General features: G+C 54.0%; 1 long non-coding RNA gene across 1 annotated transcript; it reads left to right on the top strand.

The window, feature by feature from the left end:
- Positions 1-10,387: 10,387 nt before the first annotated feature.
- Positions 10,388-11,707, top strand: LOC120322536. Its single transcript, XR_005562302.1, has 2 exons — positions 10,388-10,476; positions 11,553-11,707. It is a non-coding gene; the product is annotated as an uncharacterized LOC120322536 (long non-coding RNA).
- The last annotated feature ends 8,650 nt before the right edge of the window (positions 11,708-20,357 follow it).

Consider the following 20,357-nt stretch of genomic DNA (forward strand, 5'->3'; position numbering starts at 1 on the left):
CGCTGCTTTGAAGGTGATTTCTCCTTTATTAAAAAATCCCCCACCAAAGCAAAGCAATTCTGTAGGAAAATAACCCATCCCAGGAACAAGGAACCACCTGAAGGCTCAGGCTTGCTCTGAACTCCTTTTTTCCCCACCTGAGTAGCTTTTTCTGCATATTTGCCATGGATGCAGCCACAAAGAGTTGTTGGCTCATGTAAAATCCTGCACCAGTGGCCAGAGCTGTGTTATCCCAGACGTGCTTCCCGGGACATGTCACAGGCTGGACCTTCCTCAGAGCCCAGAGCTGCCTGGAGGGGTGGGGAGTGGGCTGGGAGAGCTGAACCCCTGGCTCCTGGGTGGTGGACAAGGGGCACCCATCCTTTGAGGCCGGTGAAAACACTTCTTCTCATGTAAAGGCTGAGCTTGGTGCAGATGGAACAGGGATTTCCACTGAGGTTGGGTCCTTGGCCATCCTGCTGGTGGGAATGGGGACCCCCATCCATCCCCCCAGCAGCAAATGTGGACAAATATAACCTGTAAGATACAGGTCATACACTCTGGAAGTGTTCAAGGTCAGGTTGGACAGGGCTTGGAGTAACCTGGGATGGTGGAAGGTGTCCCTGCCCGTGGCAGGGGGAGGGATTGGATGGTCTTTAAGGTCCTTTCCAACCCAAACCACTCTGTGATTCACTCTGTGATTCATTTTATGATTCCATGGTTCTATATAAGCAAGCCCTTCTGAAATCTTCCTCCCAAAGTCTAAAATATCAACAGACTTATTTACCCTCCAACTCCTCCTCCGTAAAAACCACAAAAATATGAATTACGTTTCTCCCGAGTCCTCCTCTCATACCTCCCTGTTATAAAACACCACACAAAGTGGGAATTAGTCCTCCCAATCCTCACAACTATTAAAAAATAAATACATGAATTTACATCTCTCTTCCCTCACACACCTATGATATAAACCACGATACCTCTTAATATCATCTCTCACTTATGTGAGTCCACTCCTTCCCATCTATAAAATCTGTGGGGTCATTAGGGTCAGGTATGAAAATGGAAAGCCTCTATAAGGCTAAACAGTTCAATTCCCCCCAGCACACTCCAATTTTCCAGGTAAACCCTGGCTCTGGTCCCTGCCTGTGGCATCGGGGGCTGAAAGAGCAATTCCAAGGCTGGAAGCAGCAAAGCCAGCACTGGGATGAGCTGGGAGCTGTTTGCAATCAGCCCAAGCGCTGGAGCCGATGCACATGAAACGTATTTTGAGCAATTATGGAGAGCGAAGAAATTAGTAAAGAATCAGAGTCTGTTCCTGAACAATTCCCAGGCAGGAAGAAAGAAAAAAAGGGCAAAATGCTTTGAATAAGTTGTTTGCTATAAATAGTTTGCCCGGTTCGAGGAGCTGGTGACAAACAGCGGCGGGGGAAGGCGAGGATAATGCAGCACAAACTGTACTTTGTTCATTTATTTGACAAGTGTAGCTAAGTTTTAATTATTTATGATTATACTTCATAATGTGCTCGCACATGTTCTGAGGAATATTTTAGTCTTGGTAATCTGAAACCTCGCTCCAGCACTGTCCGGGCTCTGAAATCCCCGTGGCTCCACGGGGAGCAGAGGAGGCTCCACACACAGGGAGCGTGGGAATCCGTGAGGATCAGCCACATCCCGCTGGGTTTGTAACCCAGGTAAGGCCCGTGGTGTTTGAAAACACCGAATTGTGAACCTGACAATACGCCTTTAATCTTTGTCACTTCACATGCCAAATCCCAGAAGTGCTGAATTATTAAGTCTAAAGTTCCAAAATAAACTCTCACTCAGAAGATTATTTCCATATAATTTGAAATTTCCTGCTCTAATAACTCCTGCGCTGGGTCTGTCTCTTGCCCTAATCCTGTTTGGAGAGGCTAGCCCAGCCCTGGGCCCGAGCAGAGCCCCTGGGGTGGGCTCACCTTCCCCTTCCCTCCCCAGATAAACCTCCAGCCCCCAAACTGCTGACGGCTTAATTATTGCCTGGGATAATTAGCACGAGGAACCAGCCCGAGCCCTCTCCAAACTCATTTCACTGAGGAAATCAACCTGATCCCTCCCAAAGGGCTCTGCTGCCAAACTTCATTCCAAATAATTGAACAGGAAAGTCCTTTAATGTTTCAGAGGGGTAAATGTGAGGAGCTGGTGACGGCCCCTGGCACCCCGTGGGTGCCCACTGGGGTCGGGCAGCCCCTCACAGGGACCCCGATGCCCCAGGATGAGCACTTGAATCACCCTCTCTCCCTGCTCCAGTAATCCAAGTCCCACCTGGGGACGGTGCAAAGGCTGTGGAATGTCCATGGGACGGGGGTTCCCCGGGCAGGGAACAGGCAGGAGGTGGCTTTGTGGGATGTGGGTGGGCGCAGGGAAGGCTTGGACCCAGCCAAAGCTATTTTTTGCCATGAAAAGGAAAACTGCGCCTTTGCTCCCTGGATTATATATATGTGTGTTTTTCCCCCTGCAGTAACTGGAGAATAGAAATAAAATACTGAATTATTAACTCTAATTACCCCCAGAATTACTTCAATAACAGTGCAATTTCACAGACGGCTGCTGCGAGGACAATGTACAGGGATAAAAGGAGAAGAGAATCCACTTCCACCACAGGAATGTTTGCAATTTATTATTTTCACATTAACCCTCCTTCTTTTTTTCAGTTTCCTCATCTTTTCCTTAGCGGTGGTCAAATTTCAAACGCTCCGAAGCATCATCCTGATGTGTGGCTTCATCCCAGGAGTATCCCGACCCCTCTGAGCTGCAGAGCTGGGCTGGAGATTGTGCAGGGATGAAGCCACAGGGGTGGAGAGGCAGGGATGGAGCTGCAGGGATGGGAGCATCATGGAATGGAATGGAATGGAGCATCAAGGATGGAGGCCCAGGGATGGAGCTGCAGGAATGGAGAGACAGGGATGGAGCCCAGGAATGAAGCAACAGGGATGGAGCAGCAGGAGTGCTCCTGCACTACATCCTTCCCTGCTCTGCTGCCTGTCCATCCCGACAGCACTGTGGGATCTGGGAGCTCCTGACTTTTTGCAGCCCCAGTGAGGTGGGGGACACATTCAGAGCACTGTTACCACCAGCTTTCCTGAGTTCGATTCCAAATCCAGACCCGATCCCGTTCAATTCCACTTGCTGTAGGGGAGGCTGTGTAAGGCCAGGCGGTCCATCCCCTCCTCCCTTGGTGCAGGTGTAGCTGATTTTATTTTATTGCATTTCTTCCTGTGCATGAGCTCTGTGAAGGTTTTTAACAAAGAGAAAACTTTGGGAACTTGGAAAAATTAGGTCTGAACCTGGGGGAAATGTTCCCTGGTGCTCGTGGTCCAACTCCAACAGAGGCACTGGGACAGCCTCTCTCCTCACTGGGATTTGGGGTCCCTGGCACAGGCTTTGCTGGTGACTTTTCCCACACCACTCTCAGCACATCCCCGCTGGAATTTGGGGTGTCCAACCCTTTTGCATAGGATCTGAAGCAGGTGTTCTTGCTCCCAGCCTGGCTGTCGGGCCCCATTCCCAGGCAGGTTAATCCCGAGCAATTTGTGCTCCACTCCACTGCTCTGTACCTGAACCGCAGCTCGGGGCCGTGTCCTGCAGCTTTTCACAAGTACTAAATCAAAGGGGGCTCCTGGAAGGGGGAAGAGGGAGAGAGGCAAAAAATGCACTTTCCACTGGAATGTGCCCAGCCGGGTAACTGGAACCAGAAGGCAGCCGGTGGCACACAGGCAGCTGGCAGGCGGCTGGCACGGCTGGCACGGCCCAGGCCTGACCTGCCAACAGCCTCCCAGGGCTGCACTGAGGGGAGAAAACCCAGACCAAAAACGTGCTGGCTTGGAGAGCACTGGGCGCCCTCTCCGTGCCTGCCCTCTCTCCCCTCCTGCTTTACCTCTCCAGTTCCCATCCTGGCTCCCGGCAGGTCCAAGGGCCTCTGGGGGCTGAACGAGCCACCAGGACTGGGACAGAGGCCACACACAGGCCGGTGCCAGCAGCTCTGATCCCTGCTCCATCCTCTTTGTGCTGCTGGTCCCGGTAAGGAGCGGGAAGGGCACTGGCAGGTTCCCTTCATGTGCTCTGCCCTTCCCCTGCTGCACATCCCTCTTGCCAACAAGCACTCAAGTGGAGAACATCCAGCTTTCCCTCAGGAGCAGCTGCTTGAGCCGGGATCAGCTCTTTGAGGAGCTGGCTCGGAGCTGGGAAGGGAAATCCCCGGACTCTGGCAGGCTGTGTGGATGCTGCCGGAACACTGTGAGCTCTGCACTCCAGGGCTTTCGCGGAGTTTTCTCTTCTTTCCATGTTTTTGCCTTCATCTGCTGGCGAGCAGCCGCTGCTCCAGAGGACACAGCTGGCTCTGGGAACCTTCTGTGTGGAGAGGAAGGCTGTTTTTCCTTTCATGGAGGAGTAGGTCTCCCTCTCTGCCTGTGTTCCCAAATGGAAGAGAAAATTCACTTTACTGCCTCTCCTGGTGTTTCCTTCCCAAAAACTGGTTCAGTCCCTCCTGCAGCACACTGCCCAGAGTTCTTCCCAAGGTAGTTCCCATTTCCATGGGTCTTCCTAAAGCTGCTCTGGCCCTGCTGTTGCCTCTTGGAGTGCTGTGTGCTGCCTTCCCACAGGCCCCGACGGCTTCACTCCATCATCCTTTTGCCACCAGGAAATCATTCTGCCTGATAATGCATTAAAGCGATTGTTATTTTAGCGATCGTGCTCATGTTTCCCTCTTTGTTTTCCTGCCAGGCTTTAGGGGAAACCTCAGCAGATAAATCAGGGCTGCGAGCAGGTGTGGGAGCAGCTTTTCCCGTGCTGCTGGGATCAGATGGATGCTTTGAAGCACAGACCACTGGATCCAGCAACACCTGCATGGATCCCCAGAGGGATGGGCATTCCCTCTGTCATCCCTAGAGCTGCTCTCCTGCTGCTCTATCCCACCACCACAACCAGCCTGTGTGGGGCAGGGACTGGGGCTGAGCTCCCACTGTGGGGCAGGGCTGCCTCTCCCTCCCCGGGGTCCACAGCAGGAGCGTGGTGGTCCTGGGGTGGGTGGGAGCAGTGGGATCTCCCCAAGGGCTGCTGTGGGACGTTACATTGTCTGCATGCTGCTCTCCTGGGAAAATGCAGCTGGTGGGGGGGGGCAGGCAGCCCTCCGGCCTGGGAAGCAGGGGGCAGGGGCGGGCACAGAGAGCCCAGCCGTGCACCCGGAGTGTCCCCACAGCCGAGCCACGTCCCGGGGCCAGAGCTCTCAATGGGAGCTTTCAGTCCCTCCCGCCCCGGCCCTCCTCGCCGTGCCCCGCAGCCAAGTCAGAACCCCCCCTTTGTTCCCTTCTTTAAAATAAATCATTTTTGGGGTGAATTCCATGCCAGTGAACAATGCCAGCCCGACCATGACTGGGATATAAGGGCTCTGTTATTCCATGGGGATGAGGGGCAGCCACAGGCAAAGCAGCTCCCGGGATGCTGAGCACCCTGTCCTACCCCGAAAGGATGTCCCCTCCTTGGGGGCTGCTGTCACCTCCCCTCCACTGCTGGGGGGACCCCAGACAGCACCCCCGGGGCTGGGACCCCCCCAGCTCCTTCCAGCCAGAGCCTGGCATTGCTGGTGATTACTGGGAAGAACTGGGATACAGTGGAGGAAGGACTGGGGCTGCAAGGCAGGGTGGAGGGGGAAAGGGGCCCATTCTCGAACACAGATAGCTTTGATAATTAGCCAGGGCTGGGAAGGGGAATGATGAAAGGTCGGAAGGATTTGTTTAAGCACGGTGTGTTTTATTACTTTCCTCACTCAAAGTCGCTCTTTAAAGTGGTTGGAAGGTTTTTGCTCTTGTTTTGCCTCAGATGTTGAACTTTAATTACAGCCAACGCACCAAAATACCTGGAATATGAATAAATCATGTAAAATCTTCTCCCAGGGATTCTCGGTGCCCCGAGCTCTCCCCATCTCGATACCACATATGGGGGTCCCTGTGGGGACCCAGCTCAGCCCCGAGGGTGCCGGCACAGCTCGGACATACCACTGAGCCATGAGCTGGACAGGTCCTGGAGATGTTGGGCTGTTTGTTAGGGAGGACCCGGGGGGGAACTTGCCAACCCTTACCAGCCCAGAGTTGCTGTGGTGTGATGCTTCACTGTGATGCTTCACTGTCCTCTGCCCCTCGGTTGTGCCCGGAGGCAGTGGCAAGACTGAACACAATCCGTGTTTTCTGGAAGCCAGTGCTCCTCTTCCCAGCCCCTCCATCCCCTCCGGCTGCTGGCACCCAGGGCTGGGGGACAAACCCCTCTGGCACAGGACACCCCCCAGCCTGGATCGCTCAGCACCTGCCTTCACACGCCTCCTTCCCACCCACAATTATTGCAAGGGATCATTACAGCCCGTGTGTGCTAACTGTGCAGGAGCTCCTTTCCCAGGAGGAAATCCCAGCAGTGCTCCATGATTTGTGTCTCTTCCCCTCACAATCCATGCGGATGTGGTTGAACTTTCCAAGTCAGGGATCCGGGGCAGTGATGCTGCTTCCCCTGGGGAAGGCCAGGGCTGACAGGAGAGCAGCAGGTCCAGGGGGACAGTCACCATATGCCAGGCTGGCAAGGACTGCTTGGACCAGCCTGTGCCAGCTGGGATCTCAGGGAATGGGGGCCTGTGGATCTGGGGGAGTCTGGGGTCCGGTAAGAGGGAGGTTGGGGGGGTGTAGTGGTGTCAGCTCCACTGGGGATGGCAAGGTAATGTCCTGTCTTGGCTTGGATAGGAAAGGCATGGATAGGAAAGGTAGGATGTCACTGCACACCCCTGGCAGCCCTGACCCAGCTTTTCTCCTGCTATTGATTATTTTAATGTATTTATTATTCATACTCCACCATAAGTGCTCTGGGTTTTATAGGCAAACAAAGCCTGTGGTGATGCCCCGAGGTGCAGCATTCCCATCAACAGCTCTGAAAGCTCCCAGGGCTTCCCAGGGCTATCCCACTCACCCCCTTCCCACACTGGGAAGGGAATGGGGACATTCCCTTCATTCCCAGTCAGGGAATGGGGACTCCAGCGGCCAGGGGGCCACAGCCCAGCACTGCTCACTCCAAACCAGGGAAATGCTGTAGAAGGCTGGATAGCAAAGAGCCCAATTAAGATAAAATCACAGGGAACTGATTATTAATTAGCAAGTAATTAGTTATCTCTGTGCCATCTGGAGTGCTGAATCTGCCTGTGTGGCACACGACTGTCTGCTGGGTGTCCCCCACCAGCCAGCTGCCCTGTGCTGCTGGTAGAGGCCCTCACTGGAGCCCAGAACTCCTCTGGCATCTCGCCCCGGGCACCTCTCACTCTCTGGGCTGCAGAAGGAGGCATGGAAGCATCTACTTGCTGCTTCATCCCTTTTTCCAGGCTGTGGAGGGAAAGCTCTTCCTTGGACCCATCCTTGGTGCAAAGCAACCTGAGGTATCACAGAGCACAAAGAGTCAGAGTATCCAGAAGGGTTTGGTTTGGGAGGTACCTTCAAACTCACCTTGTTCCACGCTCCAGAAATACCATCAGGCACGTGACTGCCAACCCCATCCTCTCTGTCCCCCTCCCTGGGCTGGGGAACCACCTCACCTCCCCTCAGCCCCCTGTGAGTGCCCGGGGAGGGTGGGCTCCCTGCTCAGCAGGCTGGGATGTTTCCACACACACGAGGAATTGGTGACACACCTGAGAGCACCCAGGGAGTGGGAGGGGAGCCACAACCAGAGTCTTGTTTCCCTCAGAGGACTTCTCTGGAGGGGTTTTGTCTGACAAACATCACCAGTACAAAGTCTGAAAGTTTTCCTTTCAAGAGGGGCAATAAAAGGGCTTGGAAGACACAGTGAAGACAAACAGCACCCAGAGGGTCTGTGCATTATGTGGTGGGTGCAGCCCACACCCCACCCTCAGCCTGGGGCTGAAGCTGTGGCCCAAGAGCACTGGTGGGGCACTGGTGGGTTCCCCTGGCCAGGGAAAGCTGTGCTCTGGCTGTCTGACTCTATCACTCAGAGCCTGGATACTGAGAGCATCATTCCACACCTTCCTGCCCCTGGGAGATGTCCATGGCTCATCCCATGGGTGTCTCACCGTGGGGCAGGACGGGATGGAGACAGAGCTGTGCATTTGGGCAGCACCCAGAGCTCTGCTCCTCCCTGCCCTGTTCCAAGGCCTCCTGTGATAAAGACAGCCCTGAACTGGAGCCAGGAAGCTTTCTTTGGCTCTCCCTGTGGTAACATGCTGGAGAACTTGAGGGCTTTGCAAGACCTTCCCGAGGCTTTGCTAATGAACCCCTCCCCGTGCCACACATTTCATCACAAACCCGGAGTGGAACCACAGAAGTCCACGGAGAGGCAATTCTGCTGCTCCAGAGACGGCAAAAATGCTCACATGCAAATGTGTCTGGGTTTTGCTTCCATTTGGGATCCCAAAGTCACTCTGTGCCTCCCATTTTCTGTTTGACAGAGCCGCCCTGGGCAGAGCTGGAAAGCTGAAGACATGTATTGTCTTTCTTCTGGGAAGAAAACAGGAGGGAGCAGCTGACTTGTGATTTGGAGGAAATCAAAGCCCTGCCCAAAGGGAAGGGGGGAGCTGTGCTGTCTTTTTGTCAGTCTCTGCATTATCTCTGGGTCTCTTATCCCCCGAGGACATCCCCAAAAAGGACATGGGATTTTTCCACTGCCATGGGATTTTTCCTGTCTCCCCACAGTGACCAGCTGATGATCTACTCTGTGTTCTTGGAGAGCTGGTGCCCCAGTGGTGTAAAGCACATTTTCCTGGGCAGGCAGAGCTCCCCATGACCTCCTGCTTCTTCCCCACCACTGGAGAGGGGACAGCCTTAGAATCATGGAATCACACCAAGGTTCGATTTGGAAGGGACCATAAATCCCATCCCATTTCATCCCCTGCCATGGGCAGGGACACTTTCCACTAGGTCAGGTCGCTCTGAGCCCTGTCTAACCTGGCCTCGATGGAGGCTGGTCTGTGAGATGAGTTCAGGGACTATGAACACACACACATAGACACCTCCTGGGTTCCAGAGGGAGCATAAGGCAGTTGTTTCCCATCATTTTCTGGCTCCTGGGCTCAGGAAGGCCCTTGCTGCCCATCTGTGAGAATCCAGAGAGGGGCAGAGGCCGAAGGAGGTGGCAGAAGAGAGGAGGCAAAGACTGGTTTGCAGCTCCAGGCACTGGCTTTGGGAGGTGCTGGTACCAACCTCCCCCTCCTTCAGCCCTGCCTTCATCAGCAACCAATCAGCCATTCTCTGCTCTGCCTTTAATTTCTGCCATTTGTAGAATCTGAGTCGTGCCAAAGTGGTTGGGAGACTTAATTCATATTTATTACTCCTTTTGAAAGAGAGAAACGGCTCCATGAATACTCCATGAATACTGAACACTCACAGCTCAGAGAGATGGACTGATGCCACCAGAAATCCCTCAGCCTGTCAGGGTGGGGTTTGTGAATTCTGGGTTGAATCTTGCCTCACCTCCACTCCAACTGGTCCAAAATAGCTTAATTTCTGTGCCCACATTGATTTGCTTTTATTTTTTGGCTCACACTTCACCCCTGACTATGTTTTGCCCTCTGCAAACAGAGCAGGGCAGAGCCAAGAGCAGGTGGCAGGGCATTGGCTAAATCCATCAAATAAATGGGAAACTTCCTGGGAGCACCAGAGAGCCTGGGCCGGAGCCAGGATCTTCTGTTGATATTTTAATGACGATAAATGCAATTAAGGATGAGAGAGAGGAGTTTTAAATTAAATAAAGTATCAAAAGCCCGAAGATTCTGAGCTGATGGGGTCATAACCATCTCTTGGGTTTCTGTAGGCAAGTGGCAGGTGTTGCTGGATTGTCTTCCACCCCTAGAGCTCTTGTTTCATCCTTCTGTCCATCTGCTTCTTATTCTGGTGTGGATTGACTATTCCTGACCTTGTTTCACACCTCCATCGAGCACAGAGGTGCAGCACCAGGTAACCTCAAGTCCTCCAATCCCTATGGAGAGGGATATTCAACGTGTGTTCTCCCCCTGCTGTCCCTGCCAGGCTGAGCCTCATCCCACCTGGTGATGAGACATCCAGTAGCCGACCATGGGCATCATCCCACAGCTGGGAAGCTCCAGTGGTTTGCTGGAAGAGACTTTTTACAATGAGGATGGTACAACACTGGCACAGGTTGCCCAGAGATTCTGTGGCTGCCCCATCCTTCAAGGCCAGGTTGGACAGGGCTTGGAGCAACCTGGGATAGTGGAAGGTGTCCCTGCCCATGGCAGGGGGTCAGACTAGATGGTCTTTAACGGTCCCTCCCATCCAAACCATTTTATGATTCCGTGGTTCTGTGACTCCCTGTGGTGCTCACAGAACATCTCCCCCAGTCCCAGGGCTGTGATGGCACCGATGGCCAAACACACGGGGCTGGAGGAGCTGGAAGAGCTGAGGACACCCAGTGCCCAGCTGGAGCAATGATGGGCCAGCGTTAGCATCACGGAAGGGATTCATGGTACTTCTGGATGGCTGTGGGATGGGCAGCTTGGATTTGCTGGATCCCCTCAGGATCAGGCAGCTTCCAGCATGGGAGCGCTGCCTTTGGGCACGGTGCCTCTGTGTCTGACCACGCTGTATCACCTGGATCTGTTCCTTGAGCCTTTCCAGGGGGCAAGGACAGGGATAAGGGGGTTTTGGTGGACTTGTCCTAATTGCCAGGCTTTGCTCAGGCTGGTGTGTGTCGTGCTGAGCGGCCGCTTCCGATCGGCACCAGCATTCCTAACGAAGTCCCAGGGGCTTCCCACCTTCCCTCGCCCCCTCTGCAACAGTCACTGCTCCTGGAGACTTTAAAGCTCCTTTTGTTAGGGACTAAAAGCACCTGAAAATAATCATTAAAAATGGAATTAAATTAATTTAAAAGGGAGCCATTCAAAGCCGGTTTCCTTCTAACCCTGACAGGTTTCCCATCTGTGTTTGCTTCACCTTGGGCTGGGCATGAACCTGCACCTCCCAGAGCTGCCCAGGGGAAGTTTCTTTGTGTAGGGATGTCTTGGGGGATGGTGGTTGTCCCCCAGCATCAACACTCCTTGTGGCTGCTGGCCATGGGGACGCAGTGGAGCAGAAGGGATATGTTGTGGTGACTCTGGAGCACCAGTTACTCCAGCCCTGACTCATCCTCGCCTTCCCAGTGTGTGCAGCTCTTCCCTGGGCAGTGGGACTGAACCCCATCCCTGAAGCTTTCCATGCAAACCCCAGTGCACAGGGCGAGAAATGCACCAACCCGGTCCTGGGTTATTTTTTGCCCATTTCAGAAAATTACAGCACAGCCGATAGATTTTTGGGCCAGAAGGGCCCACTGTGACCAGCCAGGCTGACCTCCAGCATTCCACAGCCGCTGCCTTGGCAGAGAACCCATCGCTTATGCTCAAACTGGAACTTAGTTTTTAGAAAGATACTCAGTCTCCATTAAAGGACTTTGAGTGATGGAGATCCCACTCTGTCCCCGGGGATCCGTTCCAACACTTAATTGCTCTGACTGCTAAAAATGTGCTTCTTATTTCTAATCTGGATTTGTCTTGTTTCGGCTTCCAGCGAGGGATGTAGTAATGCCTTTTCCTGCTAGATTAAAGAGCCGTCTGCTATCAGAAATCTCCTCGCCGTGCATATGCTCGTGGACCGTGAGCAAGCCACCTCTTGGTCTCCTCAATAAACCAAACAGCCGGAGCTTCTTCGCTCTGTCACTGTAATGCATATTTTCCACTGCCTTGACTCACTCCCAGCTCTTTTCTGAACCCGTTCCAAGTTCCCCTGCTCCGGTTGGAAGCGCAGACGAGAGCACTGAAGGCAGCATCCCTGCGGCCGGCTCCCTGTGCCATGTGGCCGGGGAACGGCGTTTCTCCCTCCTCCTTTGTGGCTGCAGCCAAGGGTGACGCTCCTCTCCCGACCCCGGGAGCGTGTCCCTGGGGCTGTGGGGCCTCTCAGTGGTGTTGGCTGGCAGGGTATGGGGAGCCAGAGCCCAGCTCTGGCCTCGTGGCTGCCAGCTCTGGGAGCAGGATGCGGCGGATTGGCCGTGGATGCACTTGCCAGGTCTGCAGGACCCGACTGTTTCGGGTCCACCAAGCCAGAGATGCTCAGGCTGAACTGTACCGCTGGCTCTGCTGGAGGCTTGGAGGGCTGCCCAGGAGAGGACAAGCAGAGGGAACCCAACCACCCGTGTCCACCCCCATAACTCCCTCCAAACACTGTCCTTTTCACCCAGTTTCCCAAGTTTGGTGCTGACACGAGGAGGGATTTATAAGGGCCAAGCAGAACTCGGTGGGGTTTGGTAGGGGTGGCTGTGGGAACGAGGAGGGGGAGAGGAAGGGCTGAATCTTGTCCAGCTTGTCGTTAAAAGTCGGCGTGGTGGGATTCATCCACCGGCTCATTAGCGCCGGGACTCTTGGAGCTGTTGGAGCTGTGGGAGCAGCTCCCTGCGAGATTAATCATCTGTGAGCCATCCTGGCTGTGTCTTGGTCTCCTTTCCAGAGCCTGTCCTGTTGCTGTTCTCTACCCACTGCCGGCCAGAGGTCGGTATTCCTCTTCCCTCGGAACAATGGAGCCGCGTGCTGATGGTTGCCAGCTGTGTTGCCTTAACATCTTCCCATTATCTCCGGACTGCTGGCTAACCCCAGCCTGGGGGAGCTTCGTCCTGCCTTTGGCACAGGAAGGAGTCTCCCTCCCAGCATGGAAATTTGGCCGGGTGATGACTCGTTCTGCCCAAAACGTCTGCTGCCGGCCTGGTGGGGAGCGGGGCTGGCACGGACATGGGGGGCCGGGAACACACACAGCCTCACCACGCTGTGCCAAGCCCTGCCAAGCCGTGCCGTGCCATACCATGCCTGGGGCTGGGGCACCAGGCAGAGCCCAGGATGGGGACCTCCAGGACCCCACAGTCCCTGGGAAATCCATCCCGGCACCGGCCCCAGCACACGCTCCAAGGGCACACACCGACCCTTCTGCATATCACCACATCCCTTCTGCCATCCCTGTCCGGGCACTGCTCAGGGGCGTGCACACACACACACACGCACAGACATGAAAACACACACATGTACACACACACACACACATGCACAGACATGAAAACACATGAGCACACACATGTGCACATGCACACATGTGCACAGACGTGCACACACGTGAACACACACGCACACACGTGCAGACATGAACACACATGAACACATGTGCACAGACATGCACACACATGTGCACACACATGTACATACATGTGCACATATAGGAGCACACACATGTGCACACACATGTGCACAGACACACACACACACACACGCAGCCATAAGCACATACATGCACACGGACACACACACACATATGTGCACACACGTGCCAAGAAAAGCCCCTTGTGCTGGATGCAAATGCCTGGAATGTAGAGGGACTGAGCCTACACGGGATGGCCTTCACCAAGGGGAAGGTTATTCACCTGGGATGTCCCCTTGTCCTTTTTGGAAGGATCCAGGGATTCATTTGAGCCCGTTGGCAAATTGCTCTGTGAGGATTGGCCTCTCTGGATGGAAGTGCTAGAGCCTGAATCAGTGAAGGGAGGAATTCAGCCCCTGAGCTGGTCCTGACCAGTGAGGCACAGCACAGAGTGGGACATGGAGCAGCCAGACCAGCAGATCCAGATAAACCAGCAGTGCCACCTCATGAGGATGGTTGGGTGCTGGGGGAACGGGGTGGGAGCAGGAGCAGGGAAATGGGATTCTGTGGAAATGGGACCAATGGGCATTGGGTGCATAGGGCACCATCACAGAACAGTTTGGGCTGGAAGGAACCTTCCAAGGCCATCTCATCCACCCCCCTGCCACGGGCAGGGACATCTTCCGCTAGACCAGGTTGTTCCAAGCCCTGTCCAACCTGACCTTGGATGTTTCCCACCCCTCTGGGCAGCCTGTGCTGGTGTTTTACCACATGACAACGCACAGGGGGATTTAATCTTCTGAAAATGAGAGGTGTTGCACAGAGCTGTGACAATCCCAGGGCTCGCAGCGCCATCCCACAGGGATGCCATGTGCTCTCTGCGTGATGGATCAGGACAGGCTGCAGGAGCCCCGGTGTCACTGACCCGCTCCCTGCTCACGACAGGGGTGAGAAAACCTGAGCCCACGGATCCAGCCCTGCCTCTGGACGTGACACTTTTCCCTGGGCAGAGAAGCAGCCTGGAGCCTCAGAGCCCCTCTGCACAGCTTTCCAAATCCGTGGCTGTGGAGCAGCGGGAGGGAGCCGGGGGGAGGCTGCGTGGAGGGGCCCTGCCAGAGCTGTAGCACGAGAGGGAAAATGAGAGTCCCAACTAATTTGAGAACCTGAACGTCTCTTGCTGTTCAGGTTTTGCGAACATCCTTAACGGAAACACATGTGGAACGCGCTCTCTGCGGATCTACCCGAGAAGCCTTTTCCGTTTTTGCTGCGTTAGCAAACTGCAGACGACTCTTTCTCTCCGCCGTGAACTACTGAGCAGGGACCCTGGACTCTCTCCTCCATTTTCATTCAGAGCCTCTGCCAGCGTCATAAACCCAGTAAAACGTTATGGCACTTTGCACCCACTGGGAAACCAAATGTATTTTAATGTATATTTAATAGATTTCAGGTCTTTCTGTTATTAAATTTGCTTTTCATTCGCCTCCTCCCCCCTCTTTGGTGCATGAGACTCAATGGGAAATTTTAAGTGTATTAAACCAGCATCTCACAGAAACAAATCCAGATGGCCTGGTAGAAATAAGGAAAAAAATCGCATCAGAATCCATTAGAATCTCAGCCCAAATGCAGCACACATTCCGCCAGGCAGAGCCCTCCCCGTTCCTCAGTTCCTTGATACATGACAGCCAGAAACATGTGCTTTCTTCTCCAGCTTCCTGGGAAGGTGATGGATCTGACAGCCTGGAAGCTGCCGGCCAGATTCCCCCTTGGAGTGCACTGGTGGAAATAGGCACTTGAGGGGTTGAGGTCAACCGGGGTGTTCTGGTTTTCCCTCTCCCTAACTAGGAGATGAATGTGACCCTTCAGATCTGGCTCCCTCAGAAGAGGGGATGGTGCAAACCTCCTGGTCCTGCAGTGCAATCACCCAGGAACTGTTTTTCCCTCCAGGTCCGGAGCAGGACCAACTTGCCCAGGTCAAATCCTACCTGTCCCCTCCAGTCTACACCAGCAGACTCCATTCCCACTGGTCTTCCTCCACCAGAACTTAGTGCAGGACTCAGGTCCCAGGATGCCCTTTTGGGATTGCAGGAACAGCTCAAAGGAGAGGGAGGCCTGAGGCTGAGGGGAGTTCATGGCTTTGGCAGGGGCTCCTCTCCCTGCTACCTCCCAGTAACACATCTGAGAAACATGGAACCATGGAGCCATAGAATGGTTTGGGTGGGAATGGACCTTTAATAGTCATCTAGTCCAACCCCTTTCCACGGACAGGGACACCTTCCCCTGACCAGGTTACTCCAAGCCCTGTGCAACCTGGCCTTGAACATTTCCAGGGATGGGGTGTCTTCCAGCCTGTTGGAGCTGGATGGGAATCACTGCCTTGCCTGGGGCTCTGCTGCCAGCAGAAGCAGCTCAGCAGGTCGCCCTGTCCGTCCCTGCCAGCACACGTGTCCCAGGAGCCAGGGTCCCAGGGTCCCAGGAGCCAGGGTCCCCCGGAGCACGTGGTGTGGGCAGGACTGCTCACAGGTGCTTTGTGAGCTACATACAACCACCACTCCACACTTTCCACACTTCATTAATGCTTCCAGCCGCAAGTCCTTCCATCCTGGTGAGGAAGGACAGCCCGGATCACCAGGTGAGAATGGATTGCTTCCCTTCCTTCTGGAGTAAGCACTGGCAGCCGGTGGGATGCAGAGGCAGGAGGGAGCAGAGGCGAGGGCCGGAGCAAGTAGGATTATTTATTTCATCTGCACTGACATTTGTGGAGCACTCCTCAGTGGAATTCCCCCCCAGCCTCCATGCCCGTTCCTCCAGCGCGTTCGGCTGGAATCCCCGCACGGCCCTGCTCTGTTTGCCTTCAGTTAATATTCAAGCAAACAGAATGAGTTACAAGGAGGAATGTCCATGGAAACAGTGAATTTTAAGGCTCTCTTGTAAAATATTCATAGAAAGCAAATTTTGAATTAATACAGAATGTGTGTGCTGAAGCCCCGGTGCAGAGAGTCATCTACTCAGGGAACGGAAACAATCCCCAGTGACCTATACGGCCAATAAAGCAGCTTGACTTTTGAATTCTTGCAGTAAACTGCCTGTGAACAAGACACAGGCCAAGAATTATTTGCAGAAATTATTCATTAAGGGCCTAATCCAAAACCCAGCTAAGTCAGTGGAAAGATCCCCCTATGTTAGGCCCCAAATAATTCTGGATAATGAATACATTTGAGAAAACAGTGATCCTTTCCCAGATAACTCAACAACCAGAAAAAAAGGAGCAAAACTTCACTGAGAGAAGTCACGGGCTGTAAATAACGACCTGAGAGTGTCTCGCCCCCGCTGCATCTGCTCCTCCCCGGCCACCAGAGACCTGGTGGGAGCTGTGGGATGCACAACATCCCTTTCTCCATGGCTGCAGCTCTCACGGGGATGAGGATCAACACGGGACACCTCCTGCGGGGACAATGCCAACCTGGCCCCACACATCCCCTTCCACAGGGTCCCACGGGGCTCCTGGTAAGGGCAGGTCATGGAAATGGATAGGAAAAGGGCAAATCCCCCATGCTGACTGCTCCCCCCGACACTTGGCTCATCCCTCCTCGAGTAAATCAGGCTGAAGAGAAGGTTATGTGTTGTGGCTTCTCCAAGGATCTAATTGCAAAGTACCCTGGGAGAGTCGGGAGGCAGGAAAATATATTATTACTGCTATTGTTGTTATTATTATTATTACTATTGCTATTATAAGATGGCAGTAATTCCATCAACAGATCACAGTGACACCGTAAAACAGAAGAGCAAGGCTTGAAACCGCCCGAGGGCCTCAGCGCCAGAACGACCCAATTAATAGTTGTGCATTTTTATGGCCACATTTAACATTATACATTAAGCCCCACAAATCTTGCCATATTATTAAATGCTGCTTTTTATCCTGCTTCCGTTATGTTTGCGTTTGTTTGTTGTTCAGGACAATGGGAGGATGATGTCGGTGGATGGGAAGTTTGATTTGTCCCCAAAAATTGTGTTCTCTCGCCGGCAGTGATGGAGGGGAACATATTGTATATTCAGGGGGGTGTAAACAGCGAGACCACGAGAGATGGATGGTGGAAGGAATCATTCCCAAATGTCCTTGTCCTACTGGGATGGATTTGGGGACACCAAGCAGGCAGCAATGGGGAACTGGAGACATGGGAGTGACGGCACCACAGGGACCGGCGGGGGAAATGGCTTAAAAAAACTCAGCTGAAACAACCCCATGCTATATTTGTCAGCTATCTGTATAAAACATATCTGCATCCAATATCAGTGTAATGGGAAGCCAGTGTCAGGGAGTGTGACCCCGAGTCCATCTGGATGCAATTCCAGCCTCACATCTGAAAATCAAATACATATTTTTGAAGCCTATCAGACAGAAAAGGCTCTTTTTTTTCCACCTCTCCCTCGGCGTGTGCCCGTCTCTGATGTGTGCGGACGTTAATGGGGTTATTGTGGTCGGGGTGTGACACCGGCGCTCGCAGGAGACCGAGTCGCCTTCCCCTGTCTGGGTCAGCCGAGTGCAGCCCGTGTCAGGGGCTGGATCCCCCCGCGCCCCCGCCAGCGCTCCCTCATGGGGTCACACCCAGGGCAAGGCACCCCTCCGGCCCTTCTTGGCACCCGGGGCAGGGAAGGGTTTCCTTTACTTCACTTGAGGTCGTGGAGATGCAACAAGAGTGGAAATTCACGTTTGGAGACTCCCTCGTGCTCCGTGTAGCTCGGAAAATTCGGAGGAAGAAAGCCGTTCCAGGCTTGGCAAGCCCTCCCCGGCTCCTCTTCCAGCGCTGCCCCCAGGTTTGATGGGATTTCATGCGTTCGAATGTTCGCAGAAATACGGTTTCCGTGCTCGCTCTGCGAGCGCCTGACGCAGGGGAGGGCCGGGAGGAGCGAGCGCTACCAGCAGCAGGGGATGCGCGGGGCCGGGCCGGGCCGGTGCGTGTGAGCATCCGCGGAGAGCCGCGCTCCGCCAACCCCGGCCCCGCGCAGGCACCACGTGCCTGATGGCAGGCGGCCAATCCAAACGCCATGGTACATGAACTACAAGTAAACACAGCTTGAGTTTCACATGTCAAATATGCTCAACAAACTGCTGGCGGATAATCTACAGGCCAAGAAACCAGACATAAAAAGTAGATGATGAATCAGTTGCAATGATGAATAAATTAGGGGCTGTAACAGTTTGCCCATGGGCGGCTCGGGGAGGGCGAGGAGGAAAAAGGCAGCACGCACACGGCTCGCTGCGAGTTATTTGCCCAGAGCTCACTTTTCCTCCGAGCCAAACCTCTCCCTGTGGCCCCGAGGGCTGGGCAGGCTTTGTGCTGCCTCTTCAGGGCTTTGGGTGGGTGAAGAAAAGCAGTTTGTGCTCAGCAGCTGCACAGGAGGACCTGCTGCACCCCATGCACAGCACCCCAGGTGGCTGCCACCCAGGCAGCATCCCTGTGGCTGTCAGCAGCCTCTTCCCTATCCCCTTTTTTTGGCTGGTCTCATTTAATCTGGGTCCAGCTTGGGATGAGGGGTTGGTGTGGCTGTGGGTTGGATCACGCTGATGGAGGGTGCTGGTCAAGGGTACAAAGGGAAGGAGGCAGAGGTTGCATCAGGTGATCTCCCACCCAACACTCTCCCACTCATCTCCCTCCCACCTGCCATTCTCCCACCTGATGCTCTCCCACCCAGCTGCTCCCAGTACTCTCCCACCCAACTCTCTCCCACCCAATGCTCTCCCATCAAACTCTCTTCCAGTCAACTCTCTCCCATTTGCCCTTCTTCCACCAGTTGATCTCCCACTGGCCATTCTCCTACCCAATGCTCTCCCATCCAACTCTCTTCCCACTCAATCCTCTCCCACCCAAGTCTCCCACACAGGGGTGAAGTTTCCAGCCCCCGCTGACTCAGTTGGCCAGAGCCGCCCGTGGCAGCTGGAAAGCAACGTTCCCATCTCCCAAACTCAAACAGGAAGATTCATTAACCGTAAAAATATACAGAGCCCCAGCCCTTCAAAAGCCTGCAATTTATTTTACTCAAGGCAGCCAAACTTTATATAATCTGAGACGAATGCTGGGATCAGGGAGCAGGCGAGGAGGAAAGGGGCCGAGAGCGAGTGCAGGGGACGGCGGCGGGGACGGAGGAGAAAGGGGAGGAGGAAGGTGGCTCTTAATGAAAGGACAGGCACCAGGGGAGCTGGGAAGAAGGGGCTGTCCAGGAGGACGGTGAAGGTGGGGGCAATGCTGAATGATTGATGAACAGGCGAGCGGAGCAATCAACATGCCACTTTATCCCGCCAACAAACCCGGAGCCGCCGGTATTTGTACAGGCCCCAACCTGATTATTATTGTAAGGGAGATTTCTCTAATCAAAACTCCAAAATTACACGCAGGCCTTGCTGATTAATATTCCATGATAACAGCAATGGGGCACATCTGGCCAAGGAGCTGCGATTTTTGCACTCCCAGTGTCCATTTACTTTCCTGGTGGGAGAATAAAATCCACCTCCTTGGGCCTGCTGGTGCACCCCGGGGTGGCAGGTTCCCATCACAGTGCTCTTCCTGTGCTGTTGGCACGGTTTTGCATCTAACTAATGCCTGGCTGCCCCAATCCTTCTGCTCCAGGGCCTTGGGAAGAGGTGCCATAGCTGGAGTCATGCTGCAGCCCTGCCCACGTGACCATTCCCACTCTGGGAAGCTCCAGTTGAGCTGCTTGCTGGCTATGCCGCTCCACTCATCCCTGCTGCGACGGGACCGATGTTAATGGGATTTTTTTTGGAAGCCGGGATGGAAACAGTCTCACCTCATATTATAAAAAACAATAAATACGTGCAAGGCGGCGGGGGAAGGAAATTCCGTCTGGGATGTCGGTGCTGTGAGCTCCACTCTCCAGCTTCATGGCATGGCCATGGATGCACGGGCTTCAGACAGCCTTAACCTGGCATTACATGGCTTTTTTGGGATGATTCCTCTTTCCTGATGGAGATGGTGGGGCTGGTGTCAGCTTCTGCCCCTGCACGATTGCGGAGAAGGAATGTCTGGGATTCTTCTCCTCACTACAACTGGTGGGATGTTATCCTTGGTTTGGGTGGGATGTGCTCCATGGGATGATAGGCTTGATTTGGGCGGGATGCGCTCCACTGAGAGGGATTGACAGCCACCTCCCTTCTATCGGATAGCTAGAGGCACATCCATTTTT

The sequence above is a fragment of the Pipra filicauda genome, unplaced genomic scaffold (genome assembly GCF_003945595.2).
Source record: "Pipra filicauda isolate LSUMZ 115617 unplaced genomic scaffold, ASM394559v2 scaffold9_size5747161_pilon, whole genome shotgun sequence".
Taxonomy (NCBI): domain Eukaryota; kingdom Metazoa; phylum Chordata; class Aves; order Passeriformes; family Pipridae; genus Pipra; species Pipra filicauda.